Below are 11060 nucleotides of genomic sequence, written 5' to 3' on the forward strand. Positions count from 1 at the left end.
AATCACCCCAAAACTTAGTGACTAAATCTTTTATTTTGCTCACAAATCTGTGATTTGGGCAGGGCTCAGCAGGAATGGTTCCTCTTTGTTCCACATGGCATCAGCTGGGGCAGCTCAACTGGGGCCTAGAGAATCTGTTTCAAGACAGCTCACTCACGTGGCTGAAAATGGTGCTGATAATGGCTGGGAACTCAGCCGGGGCTCTGGACTGGGGACCTCGGCTCCTGCTCATAGCGTGGTGGCTGGGTTCCAGGAGAACGAGGCAGAAGCGCACGGCATGGCTGTGACTGGCCTGGGAAGTCTCGCAGCCTCACTCCCCTTGCATACCATTGGTTGAGGTGGTCACAAAGCCCTGCTGGCTTTCAAGGGGAGGGCCCACAGAGCCCACCACTCACGGGAGGAGTGTCCAGGTCACACTGCTGGAGGAGCACATGGGATGGGAGCTATTGTTGTGGCCATTTTGGAAAACAGGATCTGGGGAGGAAACCCAGATGAGCAGGGAGCAGGGAGAATACCTGAGGAGGCAGCGAGGAAGCCCGGCGCTGGGCGGACGCGGCTGGGAGGGGAGTGGACGGCTCAACTCTGCAAAGAGAAAGTGAACGACTTCCCACCGTTGCCCAAATCCATTCCGCTGAAGCCATGTTTCGACCAAGACTTCGAGGCAGACATCCCCCCGCCCAGCGTCTGAGCATGACCAAGCGCCTCTGCTACCTGTGGGTGTATCCTGAATCCTGACAGGGCTTTATGGAGCCCACTCCTGGCAGGCTCCCTGAACTTGAAGCCACCAGACCCCACATGGAAGCAAGGGCCTCGTGTCCAGCTGCTGCCCCCTCGGTGGAGGGACAGTTCCGTGTTCTCGTGGGTGTCACTGGGAGTGTTGCAGCTCTGAAGTTGCCCCTTCTGGTGCGAAGGCTTTTGGATATTCCTGGCCTGGAAGTAGCAGTAGTTAAAACTGAGAGAGCCAAACATTTCTACACTCCCAGGATGTTCCTGTCACCCTCGACAGCAATGCTGATGGATGGGAGATGTGGCAGCGCCGATCTGATCCACTTCTCCACATTGACCTGCGGCAGTGCGCAGACCTGATGCTGGTGGCTCCTCTTGATGCCAATACTCTGGGGAAGGTGGCTAGAGGCATCTGTGACAACTTGCTTACCTGTGTCATCCGGGCCTGGGACTGCAGCAAGCCTCTGCTCTTCTGCCCGGCGATGAACACTGCCTGTGGGAGCACCCCATCACCGCGCAGCAGGGGGGCCAGCTCAAGGCCTTCGCTACGTCGAGATTCCCTGTGTGGCCAAGAAGCTGGTGTGTGGAGACCAACATCTGGGGGCCATGGCTGCAGTGGGCACCATTGTGGACAGAGTGAAAGAGATCCTCCCCCTTCACAGTGGCTTCCAGCAGAGTTGAACCCAGGATTTCTGTCGTGTGTGTCCCTCTGCACTCAGCGTGTTTTCAGGCCAAGCTGGTGAAGTAGATGGACGTCAGCAAAATATGATGAAGACGCCTGCATTTGCTGAGTAGGGCTCCAGCCTGGGCCTGCTCTGGAGCCTCCCCCGGGGCCTGACTTGCCCCAGGTTAAACGAGACCAAAGGCCCAGGTCTCAATTCCTTTCCACTTAGAAGATACTCACTTTCTGGAGCCCCTCCCCACCTCATCCTGGGATGAGCACAGCAAGCAAGCGGAACAAGTTGCTGTATCGTCCCTGCGCTCTGGGAGAGGGACAGAGGAGTGGCTGAGAGGCCTTGACTCTACATTGTGCCCAAGAGCAGCTTTTAGAAACAGCCAAAGCTGGAGATCCCCAGCATGGCGGGCCCCTGGCCAGGCCTTTGGAGCTTCAGCTTGCTGGTATGGTGCCCAAGTGCCACGGAGAGTCAGGGAAGCCTGTGAGCTGGCAAGTCCCTGATTCCCCAGAGACCATGCCGTGAGATCGGGGTACTGGAGAAGAAAGTGACCATTTAGGAGACTCTGTCCTTCCTTTAGAGCCCGTCTGTGGTCTCAGAGATTGGAGGCATTGCTAGGTATGGCTGGGGAAGGGTCTGGGCTGATGAGTGACTGGCGCTCCTTAGTCCCCATGTTGTGTGGTGGCTAAGGGCAAAGGACCCTGAAGCCAGACAGCCCCTAGGTCAAGCCCCAGCGCTGCCACGTACTAGCAGTGGGACCTCGGCTCAGAGCTCAGCCTTTCAGACCCTCGCTTTCCTCATATGTGTTATCATCCAGCTCTCATGGAGAGTTGAAAGGATTAAATGAGACAATGTGTACAAAAAAAAAGAAAAATGAAAATAGGCTCTGCCGCCACCTCCCGCTAATGTCTCCTCCGTTCTCGCTGAGTCCATCTGGGGCACATGCTTGGCACTAAACGGCTAGCCGAGGCCAAGGGACAGGCCCCGTGGCACCACTGAGCCCGGGAAGACTCGTCTCTCCCCAAAGAGTCTGGGCTGCATGGGGAGGTGTAGATTCCAAACAAACCCAGCAGGGTCCCCCAGAAAGAGGGAGGAGGAGCCGGGACGCCATCACAGTGCCCCCGCGGCCGCGCTCATGGAGCGCTTACAGGGCACCCGGGGCTGTGCCGAGTGCTTGATCCTCGTCTACTCGATTCCTTCTCCCCACGACCCAGCGAGACCGGGGCTGTTCTCCACACTTTACAGAAACTGAGGGCTATAACTTGCCCAAGGTCACAAGGCCAGAAGACGGCAGAGACAGAGTTAACGGTCAGGTCTGTCTGGCTCTGAGTCTACGCTTCTAACCACTGCATAGCAGAGTTCAAGACTTGTGGTCCGTGGCCGAAGAAAGCAACTGGAATGTGGAAGCATATGGCCTGGGTGCACTGGCAGCCACTTTGTGGCAATCCAATTTAAGAAAGAAGCAGATGAACGGAGGACGGGGGACCCTTGATCAAACACGGCAATGTCTGCCCTCCCTGGGGCCCCTTCTGTGAAGTGGGCCAGTAAATCTACTTTCCTGCTTAAGACTGTATGAGTTTGTGCATAGTTATCTACAATGGAGCGCCTCTTAACCCACGTGGGCGGCTGGTGTAATATTTTTCCCATTTCATCGTAGGAATCGTCTGAATGTCTGTCTGTGCGATTGGACAACAAGCGGCTTCGAGAAGGGAGCAGGCCTGAAGCATGTCTTTATGCCCAGTGTCTGGCTCAGCAAGTTACACTTCATTTTTTGAACCATATTAGGAGAGGAAATAAATGAGAACAGGTGTAGCTATTCTTCCAGGATTTTCAGGTGTCCATGTCGTAACCCTCTCTCTCTGCGTCCGCACCTGGGGGCCTTCCTTCCCGGCTCCCTATTTTCAGAGTGCAGACACAGAGCCCACCTTGCAGCTCAGTCCCCCAGAGGTGACACTGGTGAAAGAGAGAAGAAAGGCAAGTAAGTGCCTTTTTCAGGAGCAGCCAGGCCGTGGAGAGACCATGCAGAAGCTTTGTGGGAAGCGAGGGTGCAGCCCCAGTGCCCCGACGCCACCGACACGCTTCCTGGCAATAAACTAGGCCTCGCTGCTGTGAGAGCCTTCAGCCCAAGAAGAGCAGCCTTGCTTGTTTTCTTTTTCAGGGTTAACTTTTCACAAGTCTGATCTCCTCCCCCTCAACCAGCCCCGTCAGGGAGCTTTTGGCACCTGGAGCTTTGCTGAGCCTGATGAAGGAAAGCCTCAAAAGAAAAAAAAAAAATAGACGTGTGTTCTGGGAGTGTTTCTGGGGAAGTGTGCCAGCCGGCTCCTTCTGCAGCCTTCCCTCCTCGGCATGGGCGCCCAGGGTCTGTCTCCGGCCCCCGGCACTTCCTCCAGAGCCTGCGAGTTGGAGCATGGTGGTCACCCGTCTCCACCCGTCTGGGAGGAAGAAGTGGGACCGGGAAGATGCAGCTGTCTTTTCAGAGAACGGGACTCGTCAGCTGATGGGTCTGGCTCCTGTTCTGACGCTGGGTCTCTACTCGGTTTGCTTTCCATCACAAATAAAAGAAAACTCCATTCAACAGGTGTGAGCAAGAAGAGTGGTCTAGAGCTGTCATCTAACACAGTCCAGAATCAAGAGGTCCCAGCGTGTGTTCGCTCAGGGGCTCAGCGCGGCCGCACCCACCGCCATCGGCGGTCTGTGGTTTTCTTACCCACTGACGTCCTCGGTGTTTGACATTTTCTCTGTCCTAACAGCAGCCAACCTTCCTTGCTATTTTGCCTGCCCCTTAGTTCTGTTCTGGGTTGTTTTCCCAGGAAAGGAAGGGGATGTTGGACCAGATTCTGGATATTCCTCGGATGTTGAGCAATTTCGACAGACACGATTCCTGCCACCTCGTAACTTTCCCTCTAAGACAGTCACCCCAGTAAGGATAAATGCAGACCAACTGTTGGCAAGAAATTGCAAGTTTAACCCAACTAAGCAGTGACCATGTTTTCTATATAAATAAAGTTGTCTTTGCAAAGATGACAAGACAGGTTTTTGAAAAATTGAGATGTGTGTTTGCGGTGGCCTGACCTAAAATAGAAGCCTGGCAAAGTGAGTCCCCACAGCTGACAGTCAGGACAGAGGTCAAAGAGGGGACAGGGACCGGGAGGGGACACTGAGGAGGTGGTGTTCCAGGTGCTGGCGATGCTCCATTCCTTGCTCTGGACGGTGGTCATGTCGGCACGTTCACTCTGCAGGGATGGGCCAAGCTCGACCCTTCAGATTCGTGCGCTTCTCTGTATGTACGTTGTGCTTGATTAAAACGTGTCTGTCGGTATCTCTCAGCCAGTGGGCCCAGAGGCTCCCTCTAAGGGGCAGGTCAGAGGGATGATGTCGGAGGGCAGAACTGCAGAGGATGGCACCTATCAAGATGCCCCGGCGAGAGGAGATCGGCAGGGGTTTGGGCTCTGAGCCCCAAAGCAAAGTTGCAAGGGCGCCCCTCTGATTTGTGGGTGAGCTGCCTATTCTGCGTGCAGCTCCATGCGCGTGAAGACGAGAGTCACGGGGTGTCGGCCCTGGTCTCGCTGAGCAACCTGGTCCCTGAGCAGCGCTGGGAGGCCAATTGTCTGGTCACAGGTCTGGGAATGGCTGTGCCTCTTCTGGAACCAGGGCTCTGCCTCCAACTCTCTGCCTTTCAGAGGTTGTTACATCCTGCTCGGACTTGCCGCCATCACAGGAACCCTCAGTAGATGCCTTAACATGGGCAAGTAGCCCGAGATGTCGGGGTTGCCCCTTCCTTGAGCCCCAAGTTTCCCCTCAAACACATCACAATCGCGGAGAGCAAAGCAACCACATTATTTCATAACATCCGTGCAGAGTGAGACTCTGAGGGAGGAGAGCTCCTGGGCCACGGGTCTTAAAGCCCGCCGACCCCAGCGCTTCCTACAGGCAGACGACCCTCAGCAGTTGCCGGCCCGGCTCTGTCACCTGTGCTCCTGCAGAGCCAGCATCGAATGGATAGAGGATTTTAGCAGCATTGGTAGATGGCCCAGACCCAGCCTCGCTCCATCCAGGCTGCCTGTTTTCCTCCATAACCCTGAAACAAGGATGCTCTGTCCCTCCTACATGTGGCAGGGCAGCAGTTAGCCTGTCCAGACCCCAGTCAACAGGAAGAGAGGCGTGGTGCGGTCATACAAGAAGGGGCACCTGGGTCATAAAGGCACCAGGCCATGTGAGGACCCCGGTACCCCATGGAGACAAGATGACATCTGGTGGGTGATGTTCGACCCAGGCTACCTGTGGTCCTCTCTCAGCAAACGTCACTTTCAGGGAAATGCCAAACATACGAGGGAGGGATGGACAGGTGGAGCACAGAGGATTCTTAGGGCAGCGAAACGACTCTGTAGGATGCTGTAAGGTGGATGCACGCCACCATACGTTTGTCCAAACCCACGGAACGTACACCACCAAGATGAGTCCTAATGTAAACTGTGAACTCTAGTTAATAATAACGTGTCAATGTTGGCTCAGCTGTGTAATGGTCCAAGTGTTTGTGTCCCCTCAAAGTTCATATGTTGAAACCTAACCCCACCGTGATGGTGTTAGGAGGCGGGGCCTTTGTGAGGTGCGTAGGTCATGAGGGTGGAGCCTCCTCCATAGAATTAGTGTTCCTATAAAAGGGACCCCAGCGGGCTCCCTTGTCCCTTGTGCCCTGCAAGGACACAGCGAGAAGATGCTGTCTATGAACCCGGAAGTGGCTTCTCACCAGACACCAAGCCTGCCAGCACCCTGATCTTTGACTTTGAGCCTTCAGAACTGAGAGAAACAAATTTCTGTTGTTTAAGCTGCACAGCCTCTGGAATTTTGTTGTAGCGGGGAATAGGGAAAACCGAGGCCAGTGGGGCTGGGGGGTAAAGGGGTACTGTCTGCTCAGTTTTCTATAAAGCAAAAACTATCTTAAAAATTAGTCTAGTCAGTTAAAAAAATTATTTCAGTAAAAAAATTAACAATTTTAAAAGTGATTTAAAAGCAATTTAAATATTTAATGAAGCCTTTTAATGACATTCAGACACTCAGTAGAACTTCCCTGATTCCTCTTTTCCCAGCTCTCCTTGCGTCACACCCAGAGCACCCGCCCCAGAGCCCCTCCCCCTCCTACCGGTGTCCCCAAAGCTGTCGCTCCATCCCAGCCCACATTTTCGACTCCCCGTCTTCCCCCTCTCGACATCCGGGTGGCTTTGTTGATTTAGCTTGCTCTTTTGCCAGCAAAGCTCTGCCTCTGCCAGCCCAAGGATGAGAATCTGCTCTCACCTCCTTCTGTTCTCTCTCTCACCCACAGCTCCCCCTCCGACAACCGCGGTCCCAAGGCCAGGAGTCAAGCCAGCAGACCCCATGGTTCTGGGGTCCAGGGTGGGTCCCGTGTGGCAGTAAATACTCATATGTTGGGGGTTGTCCTGCCCAAAAAGAGACGATGGTGATGGAGAAGCTGGTGGTGATGCTGCGGGGAGGGTCACAGTGGTTCTCAGGGGGCCTGACTCAGAGACGGGAAGGGTGACAGCTGGCTGGAAAATGTGCTGGGCTGTTGAGGAGGGGAGAGGACAGAGTCCAAGAGAGGAGAGGCGGTCGCGTGCCCCTGAAGCTCTTTCCCCGGGAGCGTGTGCTGTGAGCCTTTGCCGCGTCTTCCCATCCTATTTCCGGGGTCCCCCTGACAAGCTGGCGGAGCCATCCCTGTTTGTCTCTGCACTCTCTGGCCTGAAGGAGGAGCCCTAGCCTCAGGCTCTCTTGGGAGGGGGCCTCTCCTATCGTCCGCCCCTACCTCATCCTCCCTGCCAATGTCCCTGCAGATGCCCTCTGCTCCTGCCAGCCTGTCCTGGCCAGGTCCATGCCCACAAGCCAGGCTGGCTCCCCTCTCTGCCTCGGGAAAGCCCGCCTGTCCACCTGGAAAGCTTCTTTTCCTTGACTGTCTAAATTATACCCAACCTTCAAGGCCCAAATGCCACCATCCACATATCCTTTTTTTAAACAGCTGTATTGAGATATAATTCACTTACCATACGATTCACCCATTTAAAGGGTACAATTCTATAGTTTTTAACATATTCATAGTTATGCAACCATCTCCACAGTTAATTTTAAAACATTTTCAGCACTCCAAAAAGAAACCCCCTACCTCCCCTCCCCGCTCCCTCAGTCCTAAGCAACTGCTAATCCACTTTCTGTCTTTATAGACTCGCCTATTCTGGACATTTCAGATGAATGGAGTCATGCAATGTGTGGTCTTTTGTGTCTGGCATCTTTCACTTCGCATGTTTTCGAGGTTCATCCCTGATGTAGCGTGTCAGTCCTTCGTTCTTTTTAACAGCTGAATAATAGTCCCTTGTGTGGATACAGCACAATTCGTTTATCCAGTCCTCATTTGATGGATATTTGGGTTGTCTCCACCTTTTGCTATGAGGAGTCCACCGTCCACATTTAACCTTTTCCGAGCAGGTGTGTGCATTCTGAGCTCTCCTGTCCCCACACAGACACTTCTTCTAATGATAACCACCCTCTACCAAGCACTGACTACGTGCCAGGCTCCCAACTGGCTCTTCTTATGTCCCACCATGCCTGAAGCGTACGGCAGATATTATTATTTCCAATTTATGGATGAAGAAGCTCGAGTCTGGAGAAGTAAAGAGATTGGCCAAGAACACGGTAGAAATTGCACCCGAACCCAGGTCTGTCCTGCAACAAAGTCCTCCTGTTGTGTTTATCTCATTTTTGGCATTTAGCCCTTCATTAGTCAGGTTTTGCATATTTTGGGGTCTCCTCAAAACTGTAAGCCTCTTTAGGGTGAGGACCATGTCTCTCGGTCCTTTCGTCTTAGATCCACTACCTTGTTGGACATTCCTTCCACACGGACTTGTAGAGTTCCTGTTGGTTTGCAGCCTGCGGGGACTCTGTGCTTTTCATCTGCTCAGCATGCCTCCCCTTAGCCTCTTCCTGGCTACAGGATGGGCATGTGGCTCAGCTCTGGCCAATCAAAGCCCTCAATCCCACTGGCTGCAGTGATTGGCTCAAGGATGGGCATAGGATCCAAGCCTGGCCAATCAGAGCCTTCCTCTTTATTTTGCCATAGTAACAGCTGAGGACACCTGCTTCCTCTTTGGGACTGGGAGCTATAAGGACCATCAAGCCTGGAGCTGCCATTGGCAACTTCATCCTGCCTCCCGGGGAGAGCCTGCATGAGAATGCCAGGCAGATGTTAAAAATGGCATTGCAGGAAAATATTTAATGATCTGGAGAGATGTCCATGATACCTCCTTGCATTCAAAAAAAACAAGCTACAAAACAGTACATACCCTATTAATTGCTATATCTCTGCTCATATCTATTCATGTGCAAATAACAAAATGGATGATAGATGCCAAGATATTAACAGTGGTTCTCTCTGTGTGAGTATTGGTTATATTTTTTTCTTTTTGTTTTTCTGAACTTTCAAAACTCAGCCTGAATTCTATACTTTTCAGAAGTTTTTGTTATTTTTATGTTTGTTTATTTTAAGCTAGAGCTCATGCAGTCCCCTCAAGAAGTCATTTCTAGCACATTCCTCTTGGGAACGATTTAGTTCAGCCTGAGTTGTCTCATTTGCCTTTTTAGAGCACACGCTTTTCCAACAACCCCAAAATCTGCCCTGGTCCCAGGCCTTCCCTACCCTGGCCCCTCTGCTCACCTGGTCCCCTCTCGGCCACCAGGACCTGCAGTCCCGACTGTGCCTGAGTGATGTCATCCCCGACTGTCTCCAGGACTGTTGGAGAAAGCCAGACCTCCCTCCCCACCACTCATCCTGCTGGGTGTTGTGTTTTCATTCTCAGCTCACAAGGAACCTGCAAAAAATATTTTCCTTGGCAGCCAATTAGAGAATAGCAGCCCCAGACATGCCTTCCAGGTGACGTCCAAGCCTGGAGCGGCCACTACCCTCTGCAGCTGCCAGGAGACACGGTCAGGGACAAGGCCAGGGTTCAGACCTCATTGCCTTGAATAGGGCTCTTCCTCCATCAAGGTTTGAGAGAGCACAAGGCCTAGGAGACGGGGCCCCATAGGACCTTTCCGGTGGACCAAACCTTTCTCCAGCCAATGGCACAAGTCTATCCTGCCAGGAGGTGTGGATGGCCCTCCAGAGGCCCAGACCCTGACTGCCTTCTCTCAGTGCTGAAGGGTCCCACGGGCAGGCAGTCAAGGGCCCAAGTGTCCCCCGGGCCCACGTGTCTCCTTGTGAGGGCCCTACCCTCCCTCCAGAGAGGTGTCCATCCCACTCCCCTTTTGAGCAGGCCTGTTCTTCAGACCCCAGGCCCTGCCTACCCAGTTGGTGCCGATGGCCACAGCCATCATGCCCGGTGTGAGTAGTCACCTGACCCCAGCTGGCTCATCAGATCATCGCACACAGGAATGTGACACAAGAGAAGAAGGAACTGGGTGAGAATGAACTGAAAGGGCAGCAGGGTGGAGCAGCCAGGCCGGGCTGTGGAAAGGCAGAGAAAGCCAGAGGAGAAAGCAGACGGAGAGGCAAGTAGTTGGGATAAGCCATTGAGGGAGGGAGCGGAGCGGAGGGAGCAGGTGCCGGGACAGTCCTGCAGATCCTGCCGTCCAGCTGTACCTCTTGTTTGTAAGTTACATGACAGGCCCCGCATCTTTTGAACAAAGCCCACTTTAGTTCAGCCACCTCACCTGGGCTTTATTCCCTACAACGCAAAGATCCAGATGGGCTTACACTAAGGGTGTCTGTCCCTAGGTGGGAGGGTCGTCCTTGCCTGCCTCCAGGTGGAGGGAGATGGCTTCCTCTCCTTCCTCCCCCCTCCCTTTTGCTGCTCATTCCCAAGAGCCTTGAGTTCTTGAAGAAAGTGCTTCCCTGGGACTGGACATCTCCCCAAACCCTGGTGTCCAAGGGGTGAGTTCAGGGCAGAGGACCTTCCAGATCACGACCAAAAGTCACCAGGCAGCCGTGGTTCAGTGGACCCTAAGAAGCATGCTGGTTGGGCATGCTGGCCTGTGGAAAAAGGAAACAGTTTTCAGGGTCTAGTGGGTTTGGGTTTGAATCCTGACTCCAGCAGCTTCCCAGCTACGCGACCTGCTTTTGTCTCTTGGCTCCTTGGTAGCCAATATCACCCAGAACTTGCCGTGTGCTGGACGCCTTCCTATGAACTCCTCTAGACAGGACTGCTAGTAGGATCCTGTTTTCCAAAGAAGGAAGTGGAGATGGGAGAGGTTCAGCAATCGTGCACAAGTCACGTACCTGGTTTATCTGAGTCTGGGGAGCTGGTTTTGCCCTAAGAGAAGAAAAAAGTCTGTGCTAAGATAAACCCTCATAAAATAAAGTTAACGCGCTTCTCTACCAAGAAGAAGAGAAGGTAAACCTTCCAAAAAAATGTTCTTCCAATATTTACACAGGAACTTCGACGTCTGGGATTTGCTTCAAAATAACCCACTGGGGCGGGTGTCGATGAAACAGAATTGGATGAGCTGATCACTTTCGAAGCTGGGCATTGGTACGTAGGTGAGCATCATACCGTTCCCACTCCTTGTGAAGACGCTCGGAAGTTTTCATAATAAGACATTTTGTTAAAGCGGCAAGTAGGAACCTGGCCAGAGCTGAGGAGTGAGCCGACAACAGATGTGAAGGTGCAGGCAGTGAGCCCC

The 11060-nt window shown here is 53.3% G+C and overlaps 1 pseudogene; it reads left to right on the forward strand.

The window, feature by feature from the left end:
- The first annotated feature begins 744 nt into the window (after window positions 1-744).
- On the forward strand, window positions 745-1451 carry LOC100050650 (phosphopantothenoylcysteine decarboxylase pseudogene; annotated as a pseudogene).
- Window positions 1452-11060: the final 9609 nt, after the last annotated feature.

Source organism: Equus caballus, chromosome 11, assembly GCF_041296265.1.
Source record: "Equus caballus isolate H_3958 breed thoroughbred chromosome 11, TB-T2T, whole genome shotgun sequence".
Taxonomy (NCBI): domain Eukaryota; kingdom Metazoa; phylum Chordata; class Mammalia; order Perissodactyla; family Equidae; genus Equus; species Equus caballus.